Here is a 19937-nt window from a genome sequence, read left to right as displayed (position 1 = left end):
GTCCAACGTCGTCTAACGAGTATTTATTCAAATAAGCGGAGAAAATGTCCGCGCTTTTGTTGCGGGACGCATAATTACTCGTTTTCTGGTTAATGAAAACCGATGCGATTCTCATGCGCGCTTCCACCCCCTGTTTCACCGTAGCTACCAATTGTCTGTGACTGGGTGTAGTTTGTCTACGGTCTATTGTTTCCGCGAGCCCAACAGCTTTGCATCGGCAATGTTGTCAGTTTTGCGCGTTTACGTTTACCGGAGTGCATAGTGAATTTTACTAGCGAAATTTACGGAGGAGTATGCAGAGTCGATTCCACCGCGGTAACAAGGCACGAACGTCCATCTGGCCGCCACTATGCGAACGCTATAGTCCTGTCAGGTACAGTAATCGCGGCCTGTACGATAGTAATGTGGATCTAAACCCCTTCATCGTCGGAATAGCCACGGGACCACCCTTTCAGAAATAAGCTGCCGATACTGATTGCACTCGAACCTAGCCACGGAGACACGTAACTGACCAAAGTGAGCAATAATAGACACGTCATACGCGTGAATGACGCTGATACGACGGGACCACACGCTCCTGGACGATACTCTTATTGTTAGACGGATGATGCGCTCTATGTTTAATGCGGACGCGTGAATGTAGGTCGGGTTTCTACTTCCAGACATTAAACAATCCAGAAGCCGGTAGGAGTTTGGGTCCCAAAGTAGTTCCGGTGCTTAAGGGAATCTTCTCAAAGCAATGAGCAAGGGATCCGTCGGATTTGAGATTGCGCCACGACCTGGTACAGGCCACCGTCAAAGGCTTCACAATTACACCGATAAGAGAGAACGCGTTAATTGAAGCGACAGTTTAAACATCCTCTGGTTACGGGTCAGGAATCGGAGAGTCTTAAAGCAAGCGCACGATGCATCAGAATCGGAGATGAGCAAAATGTAGTCGAAGAAAGTATCGAAAATATTTTTATAATTTGTACTATAATAGGGCCTTGTTAACAAGTTTCTTACGTAATTATGGGAACTTTGTTTACCATTCACATTACTAATTTGAAGTCTTGACAAACTGTATTATACAACCCTATCAATTTTCGAAAGCGTTTCTGTGGAGGCTTCTCTACTTTTGTCGCGTTACGAATGAATCTCCGGCTCACGATTCGCCGGAATTTGCGAATCGAGGAGAGCAGCCCGGAGCCGTGGATCACAGGTTCAGAAGTCGGTCATAGAAGAACGACAGAGCATGTATTACACGACCGTGTCTATTATATCACGAGCGAACGTATCTTTTAGATCCCGTAATTTCAGTCGTGGCCGTTTATATTCGCCGAGTGACCGTAATGAATCCTAGTTACGGTCCCTTGTTTTCAACCCGTAGTAGGAATGATTTACCCCGGTTTTCAAATCTAATTTAAGTTTAATCCGATAACCATGGCTCTTTGATGGGCGCTTTAATGGTTCTTTCAACCGACGCGCTCGATTCCACCGCACAATTCGCGAATGCAGCGAAACGAGGTCGAGCTACCAGTTCTTATTATGTCCTTTGCGTTGACGTGAATTCGTTAAATAACGCGCGACGACGTGTACAACTCCGAATCTCTCGTCTTGTGTCACGATCTCAGAGCTCGTAGCCCACGAATCCACCGCGCAAGGAATTCATGATCCTTTTCCGCGGTTCGGTGGCAGGCGGTCCGAGCTAATTGGAATGTTTGGCCAGAGTATCTGGAGCAGTCCTTGCGGATGAGTAGAATGCGCTTCGGTGCCATCAGATACAGCGACACCGATTATCCTGAAACTGGCGCTCGTTGCCAATTGGACGTGACGAAAAAGAGTGGCGAGTCTACTCCCACTCGATTTGGACAAATTCCCATATGCGACGAAAATTGAAACAGTACTGTCTCGAGAAGAAGCATTGATTTATTTCACACGTTACCAGTCTTCTATTTCAGGAATATTCAGTACCTGAGATGATTTTAATTGTAGTTTAATTAAAGTACAATGGTATTATCCGAAACAAGACCAGGATACAATTATTGTATATAAAATTAAAAAATGACGAAGCTCTGTGGAACACGCTGGATTATAATTAACTCAATATCACGATGGAACTAAATGTTGTACAGTATTTGCATATATAATGATTTTAGTTCCATAAATGTATGAATGTATTATCACCTCCTATGAATCCATAATAAGGTTCCATTGAGAGTTTATGACAGGACGTAATAACTTTTATTACGCCACAGAGCGAAAAAGAATTCCACCGGACGAATTGTTTTTTAAAGCATGTACTCGATCGGGACGCCCGGGGCGCGAAGACGTCAATTCCTTTGAATCCCGAACATTTCATAGGAGTTAGGCAAACTTTCATTCCGCTCTCGCCCGACGAGTAACTTTCTAAATCGATTTGAAAATTTCACGCCGGAAGTTCGATGTAAAGTCCACAGCTATATTCTACGAGTTTGTCCCAATCGAAATTTACAGCGCACGAAAGCCACCCTTTACGCCTGTGGTTAGGTCCTTAACCTTTTTAAGACCTCGGCGTAGTTTGAAAAAAGATTTACAATTTTTTAAGCTTCCCAGAAGAAACACCACACTGTATTTAATCATGAAGAATTTTCGTCCTCGTCATAATCTGTTTTCAAAATAAGATTGATTTTTGAGCCACAATTGATGCCAGGGATGCTTCCACTGATGCAAAGAATTTTAACAAGACCCATAAAATCGAACCTTTTGAAGCTCGAACCGTCATACCTACAACTATCCCTCGATCCTCAAGGACGAAAAGGATTTTGGTTTACCCTCCTATTATTTTCTACAATTGAAAGCCAAATTAGCGGCCACGTATTGCTCCTGCCAATTTAAAAGACCGCGAAGAATAAAATCTCGTTAGATCCATTGCCAAAGATTCCCCAGCCTAGGTCGCCTGTTTCCCCGGTGGTGCATCGTGGCATCGGCGCAGCGGTTAAGAATGCTACACGTCCCAGGACACGTGATCGACGTAACGGAAATATTCGGCCTAAATATGCGGCGCAGCATTTCGGCACGGATAGACGAAATGTCGGGAAGTAAAACGTGGATACCTTGTGGCTGGCATCAGCGCAAGCAGGCGCAGCGCAGGGGTACAAACGTGAAAGAGGAGGCTAGGTTCTACGTAAAGTGGATCGATCCGGCTGGCAGGTCAACCCTCACCGCGGCTCACTCTCCCTGTACCGCCCGTCCTCCAAGTATTTTCCGTTTATACCGCGACGTTATTACTCACGCGACGGTGGTTGTCGTAAATCGGTCAGAGCGAACTGGACCCGACAGCGAAGGTCGAAAAGATGACCATTCCGCGATGATTTTAGCCCGTGGAAAAGCTTTCAACCCAGGAGGCGCGCGGGCGTACCGAGATCCTCGAATCTCTGTGGCGTAGCAAATCGACCGGGATTGGATACGATTAATTCATGCTGCTTTCGACTTCCCCGGTACGAGAGCGCATCGATTCCACCTGAATATTGGTTCCATGAACGAGAGGAGAACGACGCTTATAATCAATCGCAAAGCTGGGATAGAACCGTTCGACGGATTTTACTATCGTATTAAAGGGTTTTCAGAAGGAATTGATAATCGAAGATGATTATGACGTATCGGTGACATTTCGATGCTTGGAGCCGAAGAATAAATTAATTCCCTGAAATATTTAGCGAATCGCGCCGTCAGATCAACGGTCAGTACGGTTTAATATGATTCGATTACAATGAAAAATATCTAGAGAGATTCAATTATAACTGGAGGAGAGATAATCACTTTTGAGAGGAACCAAATGTAGATAAAGTTCAGTGGATTACTTCAAGGGGTTATTCGATTAAAATTTAAGATCGTATAATCTACTTGTGTAATTCGATCAGAATTTAAAGTACGATAACGATGATTCAATTATAATTTAAATTTAATGAACGTTTTCGTGCAAACAAACATACCTTCCCGGTTAAAAACTTATTAAGTACTCAATGAAAACTCTAGTACAAGGGAGAACCACAAGTATACCAAAGAAATGAAAAAATGAAATTATGCTGATTTTCAACCCACAGTACCAGACGTCCCCCTTAATGGGCGTGGATTACAAACAACATGAATATTCATTAAGAATGAACGATGCGTTGAATGTCAATTAATATTAAATGAATTTTGGGCAAACTGACTCCGATGCTATAGTTTCCCTCTTTGCAGGGGAGGTCCGTTTCAGCGAACATATTATTCAATTAATTCGGATCGATAACTGACAATCATTTAGTCGACACATCGCTATTACAGGCGCGCTAATGTGGAAATGTTGGAAATTTCGCGCAACGCGGTATCTGATAATATCGGGCGTTTAAGATCGTTTTCGATACGCGAAACCGTTTTAAATACCGTTCGTGCCTTTTGTTGAAAGTCAGCGAAATCGTTGCCGGGGCATTTCGTTTTAAAAGGCGAACGCGAGGCACGTAGGCACCGCGGTACACGCGGTTAAATTTTATCAAATCTGTGCCGATCGAACATGGACCAAGGCTGCAAAGGCAATTTGTTGACCTAACGTGTACGGTCAGCGGAATCAGCTCATGGAATATGTATATAAGTATCGAGCACAAAAATATCGGTTGGAACGCCAGCAATATGTGGCGTATCTACATCTGTATCGGATTATTCGACGTTTTCATTAGCCATTGACATCGACCGCGTAAAATATCGATTTGCAGTCCGCGGATACGTCGCTTTCTCTGCCCCGACGCGTTAATATTAATTTTCGAGCTTTTACATCCCCCTCGCCATTCGGTACACTCGTAACATAGATTAATTGAGAAAGCCTGTTACCGAGAAACGAGACAGTGGTTATTAATGGCATAACAAAATATCGAACGCGCGCCGGCACACCTTTGAAATTCTACGGGGTTTTAAAGGGCGATAAGTTCTGAGGGGGAGGGGGCCGCGAAGGAACAACGGCACTTAATGATTAATAGTCCACGTATTTTTTTTTCTCAAGATTACAAATTTTTATGTCGAGATTCACTTTTATTTTCAATTAATCGTGACGAGGCTTATTGTTTCGATGTACAAGGCTACAACAGGAGAGCCTGTAACACTTTGTAACTGTTAACCGTTCGTCAGGAAAAAGAAAATATTATAAAAATAAAATCAGGGAGATGGAATGTGTAAAAAAGCAATTAATATGGCGCAGACCAGATTTAGTAAGGCGCGATGGAACAACAGTACTCGATGATTAATAGTCTTCATTTTTCCAAGACTACAAATTTTTACGTGAAACTTAATTTTTACTAGCAGTTTATCGTGACAAAATGTATTGTTTTAGTATATAGGAAGAGTATTACGATGGCGGATCCTGTCTTTCTTTATAAATTATTAACCGTACAGAAAATAATATCAGGCGAAGCTGGCTGCTTTTAAATCATAATAAAGTAACCCGGGTCCCCTCCATTTTTCAAACAGAATGGCAACATTTTCCCTTGTCTCCTACAAAGTTATAATTTAATGTGCAGCCGCGAAATATCCGTATTTTACGAATTATTTCCCGATGCGACGCCGGTTATTGACATTTACAAATTTTTAGTACTAAAAGTTTTCGAGTAATGTATATTATCTGGGACCTCGTGAACGACATTTTCAATAATACACAGATACGTACGCGCATCCCGTTGTTGCTCGTGCATCATAATATATCCTATCTCTATGGAAAAATAACTTTGTCGTTTGTTATTGACTCGACTCGTTTCAATCATTTTTATTCGACACTGGCAGCAGTAAATATTACCAGCGCACACAGAGCCAATTTCGTGAGAAATTTTGTCGATTATTTTATCCAAATTTCAATGTTACAATGAAATTTATTTACCTAACAAAAATTGTCATTCGAGATATCCATCCGGGCGAAAAGCAAAACACCTTTGATTGAAATCGATGCATAATGATAGTTGGCGAAGTAGTTCGTACAATTATTGTCCATGTGACACACAATTCGAGGACAAGTATAAAAGCTCGAGCTTTCTTCCCCCGTTCGAATAAGTCTGCCAGTGCGGTAAAAAATGATTCTTGTTGTTCGCTACACCGAAGGCATTTATTTCCGCGCGCCACTAAATCTAAGCTCCCGGAAGAAAGGAAGGAGCGTAATGACGGCGTACTTCGTAGAAACAATTCCGGCTTCTCTTTTTCCAGCAGCCGGATAAGCTGAACTCTCTGGCCACTTATCAGGAAGAAATTACTCCGTGAAAATCTTATTTTACGTTTCCGATTGCATCGTGGTTCAAAGAACGAAATTCGCCCCGTTAAAACTCGTTTCTTACACCGCCCCAGTGTTGGAATAAAAGGTAATCTCATCGACGATTACCATAAAATCGAATCAGCGATCGACGAAGAAGTCAAATGATCGGATCACTGAGTTAATAATGGGGTGTTGGTAATGATATTTGAGGTTTCTTAGGAAAGCTAACGAGTAGAGTTCTTAGAAAGTTAGCGAGTAGAAAATCTAGATCAAAGGATCACGTTTAAATATCGAATGATCGATCTTCAAAAAAACGAGACCAATGATATTTACTTCAACAGGACCCTTGACCATGATAAAAGACTAATCTCCAATGAGAATTCTAACATCTAACAATCATGATTGTCGCGATAACTTTCTATAATCGTTCACGAAAATACTGGCAGACGTGCAGACCGCTGCAAATTTATAATCGACGCGCGTCGTTGCATAAGAACCGTGCACCGCGGTGTTTGAATTGAAAGAACGATTTATTAATTTATGGCTGTAACCCAGTGATCCCGTGACACCAACGGCGGCGTTTGTGTAAGCTGTCGATTTCACGCACCGAGACATCGCTAAGAGAGCTTCTCGGAACGAGTTAGAGGCACTGTCAAAGACGTCGAGTCAAATGGGATTAGAGGTTTATACGTCGTAAGGTCAGCGCTCGCTTAAAGTGCTTGGGCGATGCGTTACATGTAACGCGGGCGTTCGTATGTCGCACGCAAGATCGTTGGAGGTGTACACAACTCTGTTTTGCGTTCTGTTTAGACACTCACGACCATAGAGATATACAGATGGAGCAGGGGAGGTCAGCCTATAACTGGAAATATTTCACTGTCAAAAAAAGAAAAAAACATGGTATCCTATCTGTATCTGTGATTTGCTCTATATGAATGTAAAATATATACCGTCAGTCTCATAAATATTCGTACAATCTGTGTTTATTACAAGAATTCGTCTCAATTAAATGATAGGTTTAATGTTTCCAAATAAATGTTTCATTATAAATATGTACATGAATAACCATTACACATGTATATTTTTGTAATGAAAAATTTATTTGGAAACATCAAACCTATCATTTCATTTAGACTTTCTTCAATAAACATAGAGGGTGCGAATATTTATGAGATTGGCTGTATGTAATTATTAAAAGTATAAATAATTAATAAAAGTGAAAATTGCATTGGTAAACAGAGACAGGTAGGGTACCATGGTTTTCTTTTTCCTTCTTGCTGTAGTACGGTAGGAGGTCTGGATCCCTTACTCTATCTACAACATCTATATGCTCACAGCACGTCGGCTGATTGATTCTCTGAAGTGATTTCGTACTATCGACTCGCATTATCCTACGCAAGACGGTTGGGAGCAATATCTCGAGTGTGTACGCTTGATTCATGGCCGTGCAATATTGTTCTCTATATCCCGGTGGCTGCGACGCTTGCCGTCGTTTCAGGACCGGGCCGAAGTAATCAGAAACGCGAGCATTGTGGTCGAGACCGCGACTCGGAGATGGGCAATATTTTATTCGAATGGTGGGTGACGAAGAGGACCAATATATAGCGATCTATTTAAGATATAGGTTTGTTCGAGCTATTTCGAAATCAATTCTCATTCGCTATTTCATTTTATAATTCGTGCCCTGATTTATATTCGGGCATTCTTTACTCTCGAAGAAGACTGAATTCACAGATAAAATAAAATTCAGGTTGATCCTCCGTGATCTCGTAGCAAATATGTTGTTTCAATTAATGAATCTACTTCCAAGAATATGCATCACTTATATCATTTAGTTTCATGTTTATGTGTATCATAATTTATTTATATATACACATGTATTCATAATATCTATAAATGAATTACGATATAATAATGTAAGTACCAACCAAAATAAAGAAGTATTTTTTCATAAAATTCAAAATTCCATGATGTACATAATATATCTAATCGAAATTTTTCATCCCTTCTCTACGACTCCTCCCCAAACTATTTCCACGAATATTAACAATAAACCCATAATTTGATAATAATACCATAGGAATACCTCGAAGAAAACTCAAGCGGAGGACTATAGACCTGTATCGTTTACCATGTCAACTCTGCAATCATGGGCGACAGCTCGAAAACTAAATTTTTCCGGGACCGCGATATTTTTCCCATTTTAATACGACAAAACATCCGTTGTGCGGGCTGTCCCAAAGTTACGTTTCTGAAAGGAATCCTCTTACACGGTCCGTTCGCTCCTCTACGGAGCCGTTGAATGTTCGCGTCGACGTTTGACATTCGTCGCGCCAGACGAACCGAATCCGACCTCGGGGTCTACCGTGAATCGTAAAACGCGAGCAAGACGTTGTGCGTGCGTGCAACGTAGTCTGTCTTGCGTGTATGCGAAAAAGTCGCAGTCATGAAAACGGAGTAATATCGGGTGCAGTGCAGTAACTCAAATTCATCGAAGGGATGGAAAAGAGAGGGAAAAATACGAGAAAAAGCTGCAGGCAGTCGTGGAATTGTACTTCGTGAAAATATATTTGCTTCGGTTGCGAAACAAAAACGAAAAATAAAAACGAAGCAAGAAAAATGTGGCATTGGCAAACGCGGTAAGGTAAAATACCCGGTACTTCAACACATTTCGAAGTGTATCACGTTTGACTTTGGCAAAATAATATTAACCGTTTGAGTGCCACGGGCTTTTCTTATTTCCCGATCGAAAATTGCCAAGCGGCGCGAACCCTTTGGCCCTTTGAGGACAGGACAGAAAAAGCGAGATCGCTTCGCGTGGCACTCAAACGGTTAAGATAATACAAATAAAAATAACTAGCAGGAATCACTCACCTCTCGGTGATAGCGTTGGCAAACCGGTGTGTCTCGAATTCTCGTGTCCACAGGTGGCTCGAAATCATCACATCTTCCTCCTTTCCCGTACAGCACCTACAATAATTATCTTCGAAATAACTTTTATTATATTTACAGTGACTCCCAGAAATATTCGGACACCAGTGAATGGTTAGCTTTATGGTTTAATATCATAGTTATTAAAAAAGCAATCGTCTTCGTTACTTTTTCCAATAATAAATCATTTATTAACATTATTAAAGATATATACATTAATCCAAAAATTTACATAAATTACATAATAACAATAAACAAACGAAAGAATACCGTATTTTCGGGTCACAAAAATATTCGGACACTATGAGGAATAACATTTATTAATTAAAATTAAACATTATACGTTCCACGTTAATATTTTGTTACAAATCTCTTTTGTTTTATAACATGTCTCAATCGATTCGGCATATTAGAAATTATTTTTTTTATCGCTATTATGTAATTTATGTAAATTTTTAGATTCATGTATACATCTTTAATAACATTAATAAATGACTTATTATTGGAAAAAGTAACGAAGACAATTTGCTTTTTTAATAACTACGATATTAAGTCATAAAGCTAACCATGCACTAGTGTCTGAATATTTCTGGGAGTCACTCTATATTATATTGATATATACTATTATACTATGTGACACACGAAAGCCGATCAATTACAATCTATTAATTACGTTAAACACATACCGTGCTCAAAGCTGCAGTCCGACATCTTGGCTGTCACAAACACGAATTAGGCGGGAGTCAGACAACAGCGCCGCTAGGGGGCAGCCTGTTGGCGAGAAAAACACCGCGTGCATCTGAAAATCGGCACGTACACAGCGCGAAAAACGAATCGTTAACGCCGATTAATGCTCCGTCGTTCGGTTAGTTCGTCCACACGCACTGATCCGGGACAAGTCGTAAAAGTCACGACCGCGAGCATCGGATTATATACTCGAGCGTTTTTACGATCCGATGAGTCGCGTGACGTGAAACGAAAAGACGAGGGGTAGAAATTTGGGTGAAGTTTGAAGATAGTCCTCTCTCCTGGTGGCGAGTTCGGACCTCCGACAGGCGGTGTATACGGGTGCGTGTTTAGTGCGCGGTGTCTCCACGGGTCACGGTGGCGCTGTGCCGCCAGCGCGATCCTCAGTTCGTCACGGGGTCGTGAGGGGTACGCATTGCCTTCGTCGATTGGCCGTACCCACGTTCGTTCGTCGTGACGCGCGAAAACCGTACGTGCATGCTCTGTTCGCCTCGAGAAACGTAAATATCGGGCGATCGTGAATTGTCCTGTCAGTGTTTACTGTGCGGTGTCGTGTCGCGAGAGTTGCACGTTACGCGCGTGATTTTCGATACCCTTTCGACGTACGAGGAGACAGTGACGGAGAGTACGCGAAAAGAGGAAGCTGAGACAACTTCGCTACATCTGCGGACACGAGAACTAGAGACGCACCGATTTACCAACGCTGTCACCGAAACGTGAGTGATTTCTGCCAGTTATTTATTTCACTTTCGTTCACGATCCAACCGGTGTCGAACACGTCCCGGGTAGGAAACGTAGTTCTATTCGTTACTGACAGTTCGACAGACTTCGCTGCCGACGCGTGGCTTGGAATTTCTGATCGCGCACGAGGCGACGTGCTTCCTTTGCCGCCTGCCAATATTCTCGGAGCGATACAGTTGAACTTCCGCTCGGATAGCGCGCGCGTTATGTCTATCGCTCCGACTACGAGGTAAAACTGCGTGGAAAGACGCGTTTGCGATAGAATGGAAGGAATCTGTAAACAAATCGGAATATATACACTCGACTTCGTTTCAATGACTTCGAAGGCGACTTCATGTCTTGGCAAACATTTTTTGACGTATTCAGTGTTTTTACTCCAAAACGTCGATCATGAGAATTATTTTTTCCCAATACTTCGTAGATACTGACTTCTCCCTATAGATCTCACTCTATCCTATTTTATATGTGATACTTTTATTATGTGTAGAAATAAGTTCTATGTCTCTATGTTCAACTATTTATAACTCCACTTTAACCTTCGAAATCCTCGACCTGATGCTCATTGCGTTGGTAATTTAACAAATAATAACAAAATGACGATTAAATACCTCCATTTTAAATAAAGTTATAAATGATTACACTACACCTAATAGTAATTACACTACACTAATAGTATTCCACAATGGAGTAAACTGTTAGCAATTTTCATTCTCCGGAGGAAACGGAGTAAAGTAAAATATGTCTATTAAATAACCACGTAAATGCAAGTACCGTTATACACGTAAATACGATTAGATGATATTTAACGTATGACGTGTCCATGTTATGAAGTGGACTCCAATACAACTGTATCCAGCAGCTGTACCAAAGTCCTTCCCAGATTTTTTTTTTTCGAAAGACCCTCTTATTCGAGAACTCGATGTCACGGGTGAATTAATTCGAACTGCGTGTTGAGAGTTTTTGCGACCACGTTAAACCTTGGTCTGCTCCGTATCAGAAGGTAAACATAGGGTCTATTTAGAACGTTCTTGTAAACCGTCGAGGAGAAAATGGGAATTTAAAGGGTGATAATAAAACTGGGTGATTCGTAGAATTTGTATGAAACCGTTTACGGTGCTACGTATTGCGCGATTCGTAAATAATTACAGGAGTGGGTAATTGGGATTTACCATTATCGAGGGATTATATTTTCGCCCTTGTTAGAACCAGAATCAAATATCCACGATGGGAAAAGTATCGTGGATTTAATATTATTATCGAGTAATTGTAGGAATCGTTGCTTGATGTAGGGTAAATGATTTAAAAACTGTGTCAATCGAGTAATCGTTCTTTAATTAAGCGTTTCCACCGAATGGTATTTACGATCCTCTTCTAGAATGAAAAGTCGTTGATGAAAAAACGGATGGAAGGTAATTACTGACAGTTATGTATATGTAATAGTGATTCAATTGAAACGAAATCAATTGGTAACCTGATACCAAATACCTGATTTGGTTGTATTTGTCTATGGATAGCTATTTATAGACAAGCAAATATATTAGTTGAAATGTTTAATGTTTTGATTGACTTGATTTGATTTCAAATTAGTTTTATCGAACGTCTATTATCGCATAAAATTCTACTTCGTGCCCTCGTGCTCAACGTTCAGCAATTACTTCGAGTGACTCTTATGTCCAGTCATCGTGTATAGCTTAGGCAACATAATTGGTTACGCGTTATTTTCTCGACATGTCCGTAACTATGCGAAATACGAACAAATATTTTGAATAAATGTTAACGAAAAATGCAGAAAATCTAATTCCTCGTATCGTTACTAAAAAAAAATGGATTGTCGTGCACGCACACGGTGGATAAGCCAGGCACAGTGCAACGTATGTCACATGAAATACTGCATTTTCTAAAGTACTCTCCGCTTGGAAAAAAAGTCTATCGACGGTGCTACCAGTTTTTACTAAAACAACTTTTTCAATATTTCGCGCTTGCATAACGACGGAGATGGATATCGTAAGGGACAAAAAAAGGAAAAACTAATAACGAATATAAAATGAACAACTTTCGATTGGATATTTCGCGTGATAAAAACTATAATTTGAATTCTGAAATAAAATTCATACTGAATAGATACAAGTTTATCTGAATAATTGTTATATGGAGAATGTGTTAGAGATAATAGAGTAAATCGATAAATGATGACTCTTTATGGAAATTGAAACAGTTTATCCTCATTCAGAATATGCTACAGTAATGCACAGAGTGTTCTAGACAAATTATAATACGGTCGAAAATCAACCCTTTGCGCTCTACATTCTAGCACGAACAGAGATTATCGTCTTTGGAGTACAAAGGGTTAATAATCCAACGATACTGAAAATAAATAATAATAGCAAATACATCGGTGTAGAGTGATTTCCTTCGTCATTTGTTACTAAAATGAAGTTTCGATGGAGATCATATCAGAGATCATCGTACTCCAAATCCGCGCGTATTAGGACCACGATCAGACTGACGCTATGTATATGCCTGACGTCTGGCTGATATTAATCGTTTCGAGATGTAGCTGTCATAAGGCCACGTGGAGAACTGCACCACTGGTTGCTTCCGCGCGATAAGGAATTCTCGTCGTGTAACGCAGCGTGTGTACCGTGCACGTCATTCTACTTATAACACTTCATGTCAACGACTCCTTAGGAGGCTCTCCGCGATCGCGATCCATTCACGTGTCCGTATAGCTTGTGTTTCACTAGCTATACGCTCTCTCGTTTCCGTCCAGCAATTTTCTCAGATAATACGCGTTTCGTGGAACTACGATTTCGCGCAATCGTCGGTTACAACGCTTTTCTCTCTGCCCGATAAACCGACCGCCGCATAAATAATTAATCGCGCACAATCAGCGTGTTTGCGTCCATGCAACGAGCAGCCCGGCGAAAATTGCATCTCTTTGCCGCGGAAATGTGAATCGCAGACCGAACGACGGGTTTTCAAACCGCTTAAATACGCATGTGCTCGCGCATACGGGAAACTGTTTGTAAGTTTAGCCGTGTAAACGGTAAATGAACACCGAGAGAGTAATTTCTTGCGTTTAACCGCGAGATTGAAAGGTCTTTCGAAGCAACGGTTCTTAATCATTTTATGTTCAGGACGCGGTTTGGAACAGAAAAAGGAGCAGAAATCTGGCATCCTGCTTATTTCGTGAATTATTTTAGTAACGATATAGGAACTGTCGTTAATCCGCGATTTTCTCCTGTGCGGTTCTCGCTGCATGTGATTTTACTGTTCTGTCTATCGATTAACATAGATCTTTTTTCTGAGGGTTTCGGCTGCAATCTTTCCAACTGCTGACAGCAGATTTCATCCGTTACCGTTCCTCCAGGTTTTGTGCAATTTAAAACGAATCTTCCCTATTGAAATCCCGCCAAACGCGTGAAAGACACTTCTTCCGAATCAAAATAGTGTTGGAACTAGAGTTTGCTAGGCGAAAACCATTGGTTCAAATTGGAGCAGAGAACCCATTATTTAAAATAAAGACTAAAGTCATCCGTGGTCCTTCAATCAACGTTATATCGAAGTTTTTGTTAGGTATTTGTGCATTTAGGAAGTTAAATGTTACACGCGTTTATCACAATTGCTCAATGCTGTGAAATATCGCCCACGTTGAGTCTGGAACGTTTCTAAACCTCGTCTGGTAGACCCGTCATTACTTGTGGAGAAATATAATCATTTGTAGCGAATTGCGCAAGAAAGTTGCTAAACAGAAACCTATCTCGTGGAATAGAACTTCTCTCGGTTCGTTTATCGCGGATTATTCCAAGATTTACTGCACTTAGATTGAATAAGACGTGGTGTGAAATATAGCGAGTTAATCGAACGACTATGTGAATCTAGCAACCAATTGAAATTTTGAAATCGAGTCTTTACTACGATGTAAAGTGAAATTAATCACATTTCATTTTTAAAATGATGAAGTACATCGTGGGTATAAAGCAAATACCTAAGTATCAAGATTTATACTCCCTTGGAATGATTTCTATTCGTAGTACACCTGCTTGGGTTCTTTTGAAAGAACCCTATAAAAATTCATAACCCTTCGTCGAGCAGTAGTCAATTGATGCTATTACAGACAAATATCCTTCACTTAGCTGTATTATTAGTATCGATGAAGGAACTCAAGCTCCGCGAAGAGGACAATTTTTCTTCCTAGCTGTACCTTCGTTTTCGCGTAACAAGGAACGATTGAAGTTAAATTACGTTTCGCTGAATATAGATCGCCCCGAACAACGTATAAATGTAGTAACATCAATCAACGGCCATATGAGCCATTATATTATATCGGACTGATAACAAATAGCGCCTCTTCCGTGATAATTTCTCTTCCTGTTCGTTCTCGCGCTTTCCGTTCCCCCTTTTTTCCCTTTCTCGGGCATCCCTCATTTTCCTGGCATTCAGACGCTCGTGCGCGCAATAGTGGGACAAACAGGTGCCCGCTTTCTTGCGCTCTCACAGCCACAAGCACAGGAGAGCTTTATTGTGGACTTTCTTGCACACCTACCCCCGTTGGACTGGTCAAATCCATACAAATACGCGTACATCCCCCGCGGCCTGGAATACTGCTAGCAACTTCCTTGTTTATTGATTAACCATTAGCGAAATTAATGGCGGTTCCAGACTCCGGCACAATGCCGCTGCAAAGCTTATGAAACTGAATTAGATACGGGAACACTCGTGCGAATTGCACTTATTCATGCATTCCGTTGACTAATCGTCGTTGCCACCGCGAAACGAAGATCGTTAATTTATCCCTGGTAATTTTCATTGATCGATCCTCGCTCGTTAAGACACGAAATTGCGTCATAAACTAACGGGTTCGTCTGGTATGCTAACGATATTATATTAGGTTTCTCCGAAGGTGCACGGTCGTTAGGAGACGCGAGGCGGGAATTCAATATTTACAGACATTGCGATTGTTGATGGAAATTGGAGTGCCATGCACTCGCCGTGATGTTTAAACAAAATGGATGGGTAAATAGTGTCTTGTCCTATCCTTCGTTTACCTGACGACCGTAATAATCGAAACGGTAATGAACTATAATATAATAGTAATCCATTCGAGCACGATTTTGGGATCTTTCGGAGTATTATGAAGATGACTTTTCTGCGTTTATTCGGTAAACATTTGAATTACTAATTATGAATCTCGTGCCTGTTTGTTTATCTTTATTTCGATGTAAAATATAGAAGGTTTTGCAGGAAAAAAATTTGATAAGAGTTAATTGGGTATTCGCATACATGTTCTTCTAAACATGAAACTCTATATTTTCACTAATGGATTGATGTTTATATACGTGGTACATAACCGTTGAACGCATTTTAATAAAATGAAACTTGACAAATTGAATAAAAAAGCTTTTATTCTACGGTGCACACAATCTGAGTCAAATACGTGAAAATATGTATAACGGTCGCGGACCGATGGAGCTTATTTTCGAATTTCAGGTTACACTTGACAGCAAATCGATACAATATGCTTTATTTAATTTCGACGTTTTGTTTATTTGCTGTCCGTTACATTAGTTCAAATCCGTATGCTTTTATTTCTCATTGTCGTCGCTGCTACTGCAATCGATTCTGAAATGATTGCATTGTGCAAACTGCGTGTTCGAGAATAAGTCCGTTGTGTCCGTATGTTTTGGTGATATTGTTATTATAACAATATGGAACGAATGAGAACATGTATGACGGAAGATCTCGATGACGTCCGAAAACGTTTAAAACGATAATATTTGCCAACAAAATTTGAAGTTACTTTTAATGAAACGAATTAACCGAAAGTTCGGCGAGACGAGCGATAAAGAATGTAGAGCGATAAGATCCGAATTTTGCGGGGAATAATAGCCCTCAACGCGGCATAAAATGATTAAAATTTCGAAATTTCATTTCTAAACGAAGAGAACTGCGGGTGACCCCCGTTGCGCCGTCGTTCATTTTATAATGGCAAGAATGTCAAACAAGCAGGACGACAGTGCTCGTCGGAGAAGAAAGCTACACTTGACTATTTTATGTGCCGCCTCTACTCTTCGCTCGGGGCCACGGAACCCTCTTGCATGCGCTAGTTCAGTTTCAAACTTTAATTAAAAAGGTGGAGTCGCAATAAGCTTCCGCCACCCCCACGTGGGGAACCGAGCGTCTCCCTTTCTCTCGCGCTCTCGCTCGCGCTTCGTTCCACGGTTCAACGTCATCGGAACTGTGCACGGCCCGCGAAGTCGAGCTATTTTAATTTCATTTACGAGAAATAAACAGAACAATCAAATTAACGTAGGCCAGTGAATATGCACGTCCGGGCGTGCCTTTGATGCATACTCGAAGTGCGTATTTTCGGAGCAACTGCGCTCCCTCTTTCTCTCTCTCCCTCTGTTTTGTCCTGTTTCACCGTGCGTGCACACTCGCAACTGTATTTTCACCCGCGGTGTATCGTAAATGCGTGGAAAGGATAAAACCACAAGCAGGGATAGGAATTTGCGGATCACAATTTGAAATTCACTTTGTGCGTTTGCAAATTAACGGAATTCAACCGACCACCGGGCCACGAGGAATGAAACGAATGAGCAGTGGAACGAACGACGGGCATCTCATCAGTTGCGCGAATAAGCGAACGACTTTCGTTGCTGCGTATTTTTTTTTTTTTTGTGGTTTTTATTCTATTTTTCCGTTTGTTTGTTAGCCAAATTTCCGAGTTTCGCGGGGTTTGCATTCCCTTGTACGAGCCGGACATGGGCGAAATTCTATTCGAATAATTGGTAACGAGGAAAACCAACGCCTGTAGTTATTTATTCGAGTAAACGTTGAAATCTTTGCTCGTTCGGTGTGGTATAACTGCGTTTTGTGATAGAAATTGAAATTTTTGTGCAACGAGTAACGGATTAAAAGAGAGTACGCCTTCAAAGGCAGGAGTTTATGAATCTATAGCAGTGATTCGTAACTTTTTCTTTCGTCGTTTAATTAATTCCTAAATGTAGTTGGGAAATAATTCCTTCCTCGACCGATTGTTCCTCGAAGAACAGAATAAACTCATCGGAAATTCATCGTATCCGTTACTGAATGCTCGAGGATTGATCCGTGGAGTGGAATCGGAATCGATAGTTCTCGATACAGCGATGATTTAGCAGGAAGTTGGAGAACGCGTAGCAGATACGGACTTTTTTGCGAGATCAGCGAGCGCCGCGATGCGCCGTTCCCTCATGACTCAATATTCGAGGAACTGGCGTCGGCGGATTTATGACCGCGATAATAGTTAATAAGCTTTCATTAAGGATTCGGGGAAAATTGCTCGCGTATCTCGTGAAATATTCGCGAACGTTCAATTACGCGCGTTCGCGATAATAAATTTCCCAACGCGTGGGAATGCTGTGCGTTGTCGAATAGAGCGTCGCTATAGGGCAGAAATTAAATGAAAATTAGTAACGCGTTTTCGGCGGTACCTAATTAAAAACGCAATTATTTAGGAGTTACACTCTCGCTGCTCGTGGAAACAGCAAACATAGACGGGACCGTTTCGGAGCGTTTCTCGCAGTTCGCTGTTCGATGCTGAGCTCACGAAATTCGACTATTTTATAATTAAATTGCCAATTTCGTTAATTGCGAATGCACATACTCTTCGTTTAATAATCGATAACCCAACAGAATCGAACTTTATTGTAATAACGTTCCATGTTTTCTATTTTTTATCTGAAGCGGAAGTGAAGTGTGTTGCTGTACCAAGCCTATGCCTTCTGAGTATTTTTTTACGAAAGCGCGGAGAGGACAGACGTTGCTCGCGATATAGCAATTACGGGGTCGCTGGATGTAACGAACGATGACGGCGGGTCATCCCGAAGACGTAACAATTTACTGCTGCACTTTAGGCGGCGTCGTAACGTGCAGGAGTCCGAGCATACCGAAACCTTCATTTCGCACGAACGAAATATTTATCGAGTAACCTGGCGAGCACCGAAGTAATTGCGTGCACGACATCGTCACGTTGAAACGGCCCCGGCCACGTAATGAATAATCGGCCTGCTCGCCGAGTGATCACGCGCGTGAGATTACGGTCACATTTTCTGCGCGGTACTGTCGGGATCGAGTGCGATTAACACGTCGATTTCAGCCGTCGGAGACTCGGCTTTCTCGTAAACATTTTTATACGGATTTTGCGATAAACGACACCAGTATCGGCCGCGAGCATCGCCACCCCGTTGTTATTACAGTCGAGTAATTCTAGAGTTAATCGTCGCTGCCATTAATATGTCAGGCTTCTTTGTTTCGGCATCGTGCGTCGCCTCGCTGATAACGTAAAGTGTTTACTACCGAAGCCATCGCTTTTAAAATTATGGGACACCTCGTGGGCGAACCACGCAATGTCTTAATCGTGGTAGAGAATAGAGACAACTTTTCTATTGTTTCAACGCTAGGTACTAAATTTTACCATTTAGATGGAAAGTATATATCACTATGATGTTCTTATTAATAAGACATACAGTCAGTCCCGTAAGTATTCGTTCGATGTTTCCAAATATAATTTTCATTATAATTATATACGTGTGTAAAGCCTGCTCATGTATATATCCATAATGGAACATTTATTTGAAAACACTAAGTCTATTATTTAATTTAGTCAAACTACTTCAATAGACATAGAGGGTACGAATACTTATGAGATTGACTATAAAACACTGTTGAAGTTGGTCCATTCCCTGCACACCTGAAGTTTCGAGGAACAGTATTTCCGTTTCACTGTATTTAAATCCGTATCCAAAGAAAACCAGCACCGACTAAAGATCGAGGGTATTTAATTTAGGAAGCAGTGAAAGAAGCACCTGTTCAACCGCAAGACGATCGCCAAGTCCGTGGACAAATGGTAACAGTTGTTTAGGTCAGTCTTCATCGGTCGGATTGCACCTCGACTGCTTTTCAAATAATCTTGCGCGCGATTCCTCGTTGAGCACGTCAGACTCGTCGCTATTTCGAGTTGTCGTTCGGCTCGGAGAAAGCGCGTCGGGTCTGTGCACTCGGACAGTAAAGTGATATCCGTTCCACCAATAGAATCTACGGACCACCTAAGATCTGCAATGGCACGTTACGTAAAGCAAACATCTGCTCGCTCGCAAGCCATTCCACGCCGAATTCGACGCGAAATTGAATTATGAAGCGGACCATCTAAACTTAACAGAAACTCGGGTCATTTTCTGGTTGGGAATAGAGGATTCTATGTAAAATTTGGATTAAAATTTAGATACACCGTAGTTCACGTGAAATTGAG

The 19937-nt window shown here is 41.3% G+C and overlaps 1 protein-coding gene and 1 long non-coding RNA gene across 2 annotated transcripts in view; one reads left to right on the top strand and one right to left on the bottom strand.

Annotated features, from left to right (window-relative positions):
• Positions 1 to 10161, bottom strand: part of LOC128894626 (uncharacterized) — a 77931-nt gene extending 67770 nt beyond the window's left edge. The window contains exons 1-2 of the long non-coding RNA XR_008461605.1: positions 9847 to 10161; positions 9104 to 9199 (exon numbers count right to left, since the gene is read on the bottom strand). This is a non-coding gene — a long non-coding RNA (uncharacterized LOC128894626). The remainder of the gene's footprint in view (positions 1 to 9103; positions 9200 to 9846) is intronic.
• A 137-nt stretch (positions 10162 to 10298) lies between these two features.
• LOC128894617 (discoidin domain-containing receptor 2-like) overlaps positions 10299 to 19937 on the top strand; it is a 170723-nt gene continuing 161084 nt past the window's right edge. Inside the window, exon 1 of the mRNA XM_054156461.1 lies at positions 10299 to 10623. The gene's annotated coding sequence lies outside the window, so the exon portion shown is untranslated. The remainder of the gene's footprint in view (positions 10624 to 19937) is intronic.

Source organism: Hylaeus anthracinus, unplaced genomic scaffold (assembly GCF_026225885.1).
Source record: "Hylaeus anthracinus isolate JK02 unplaced genomic scaffold, UHH_iyHylAnth1.0_haploid 4, whole genome shotgun sequence".
NCBI classification, from domain to species: Eukaryota; Metazoa; Arthropoda; class Insecta; order Hymenoptera; family Colletidae; genus Hylaeus; species Hylaeus anthracinus.
This window is presented reverse-complemented; position numbering and strand designations above follow the sequence as displayed.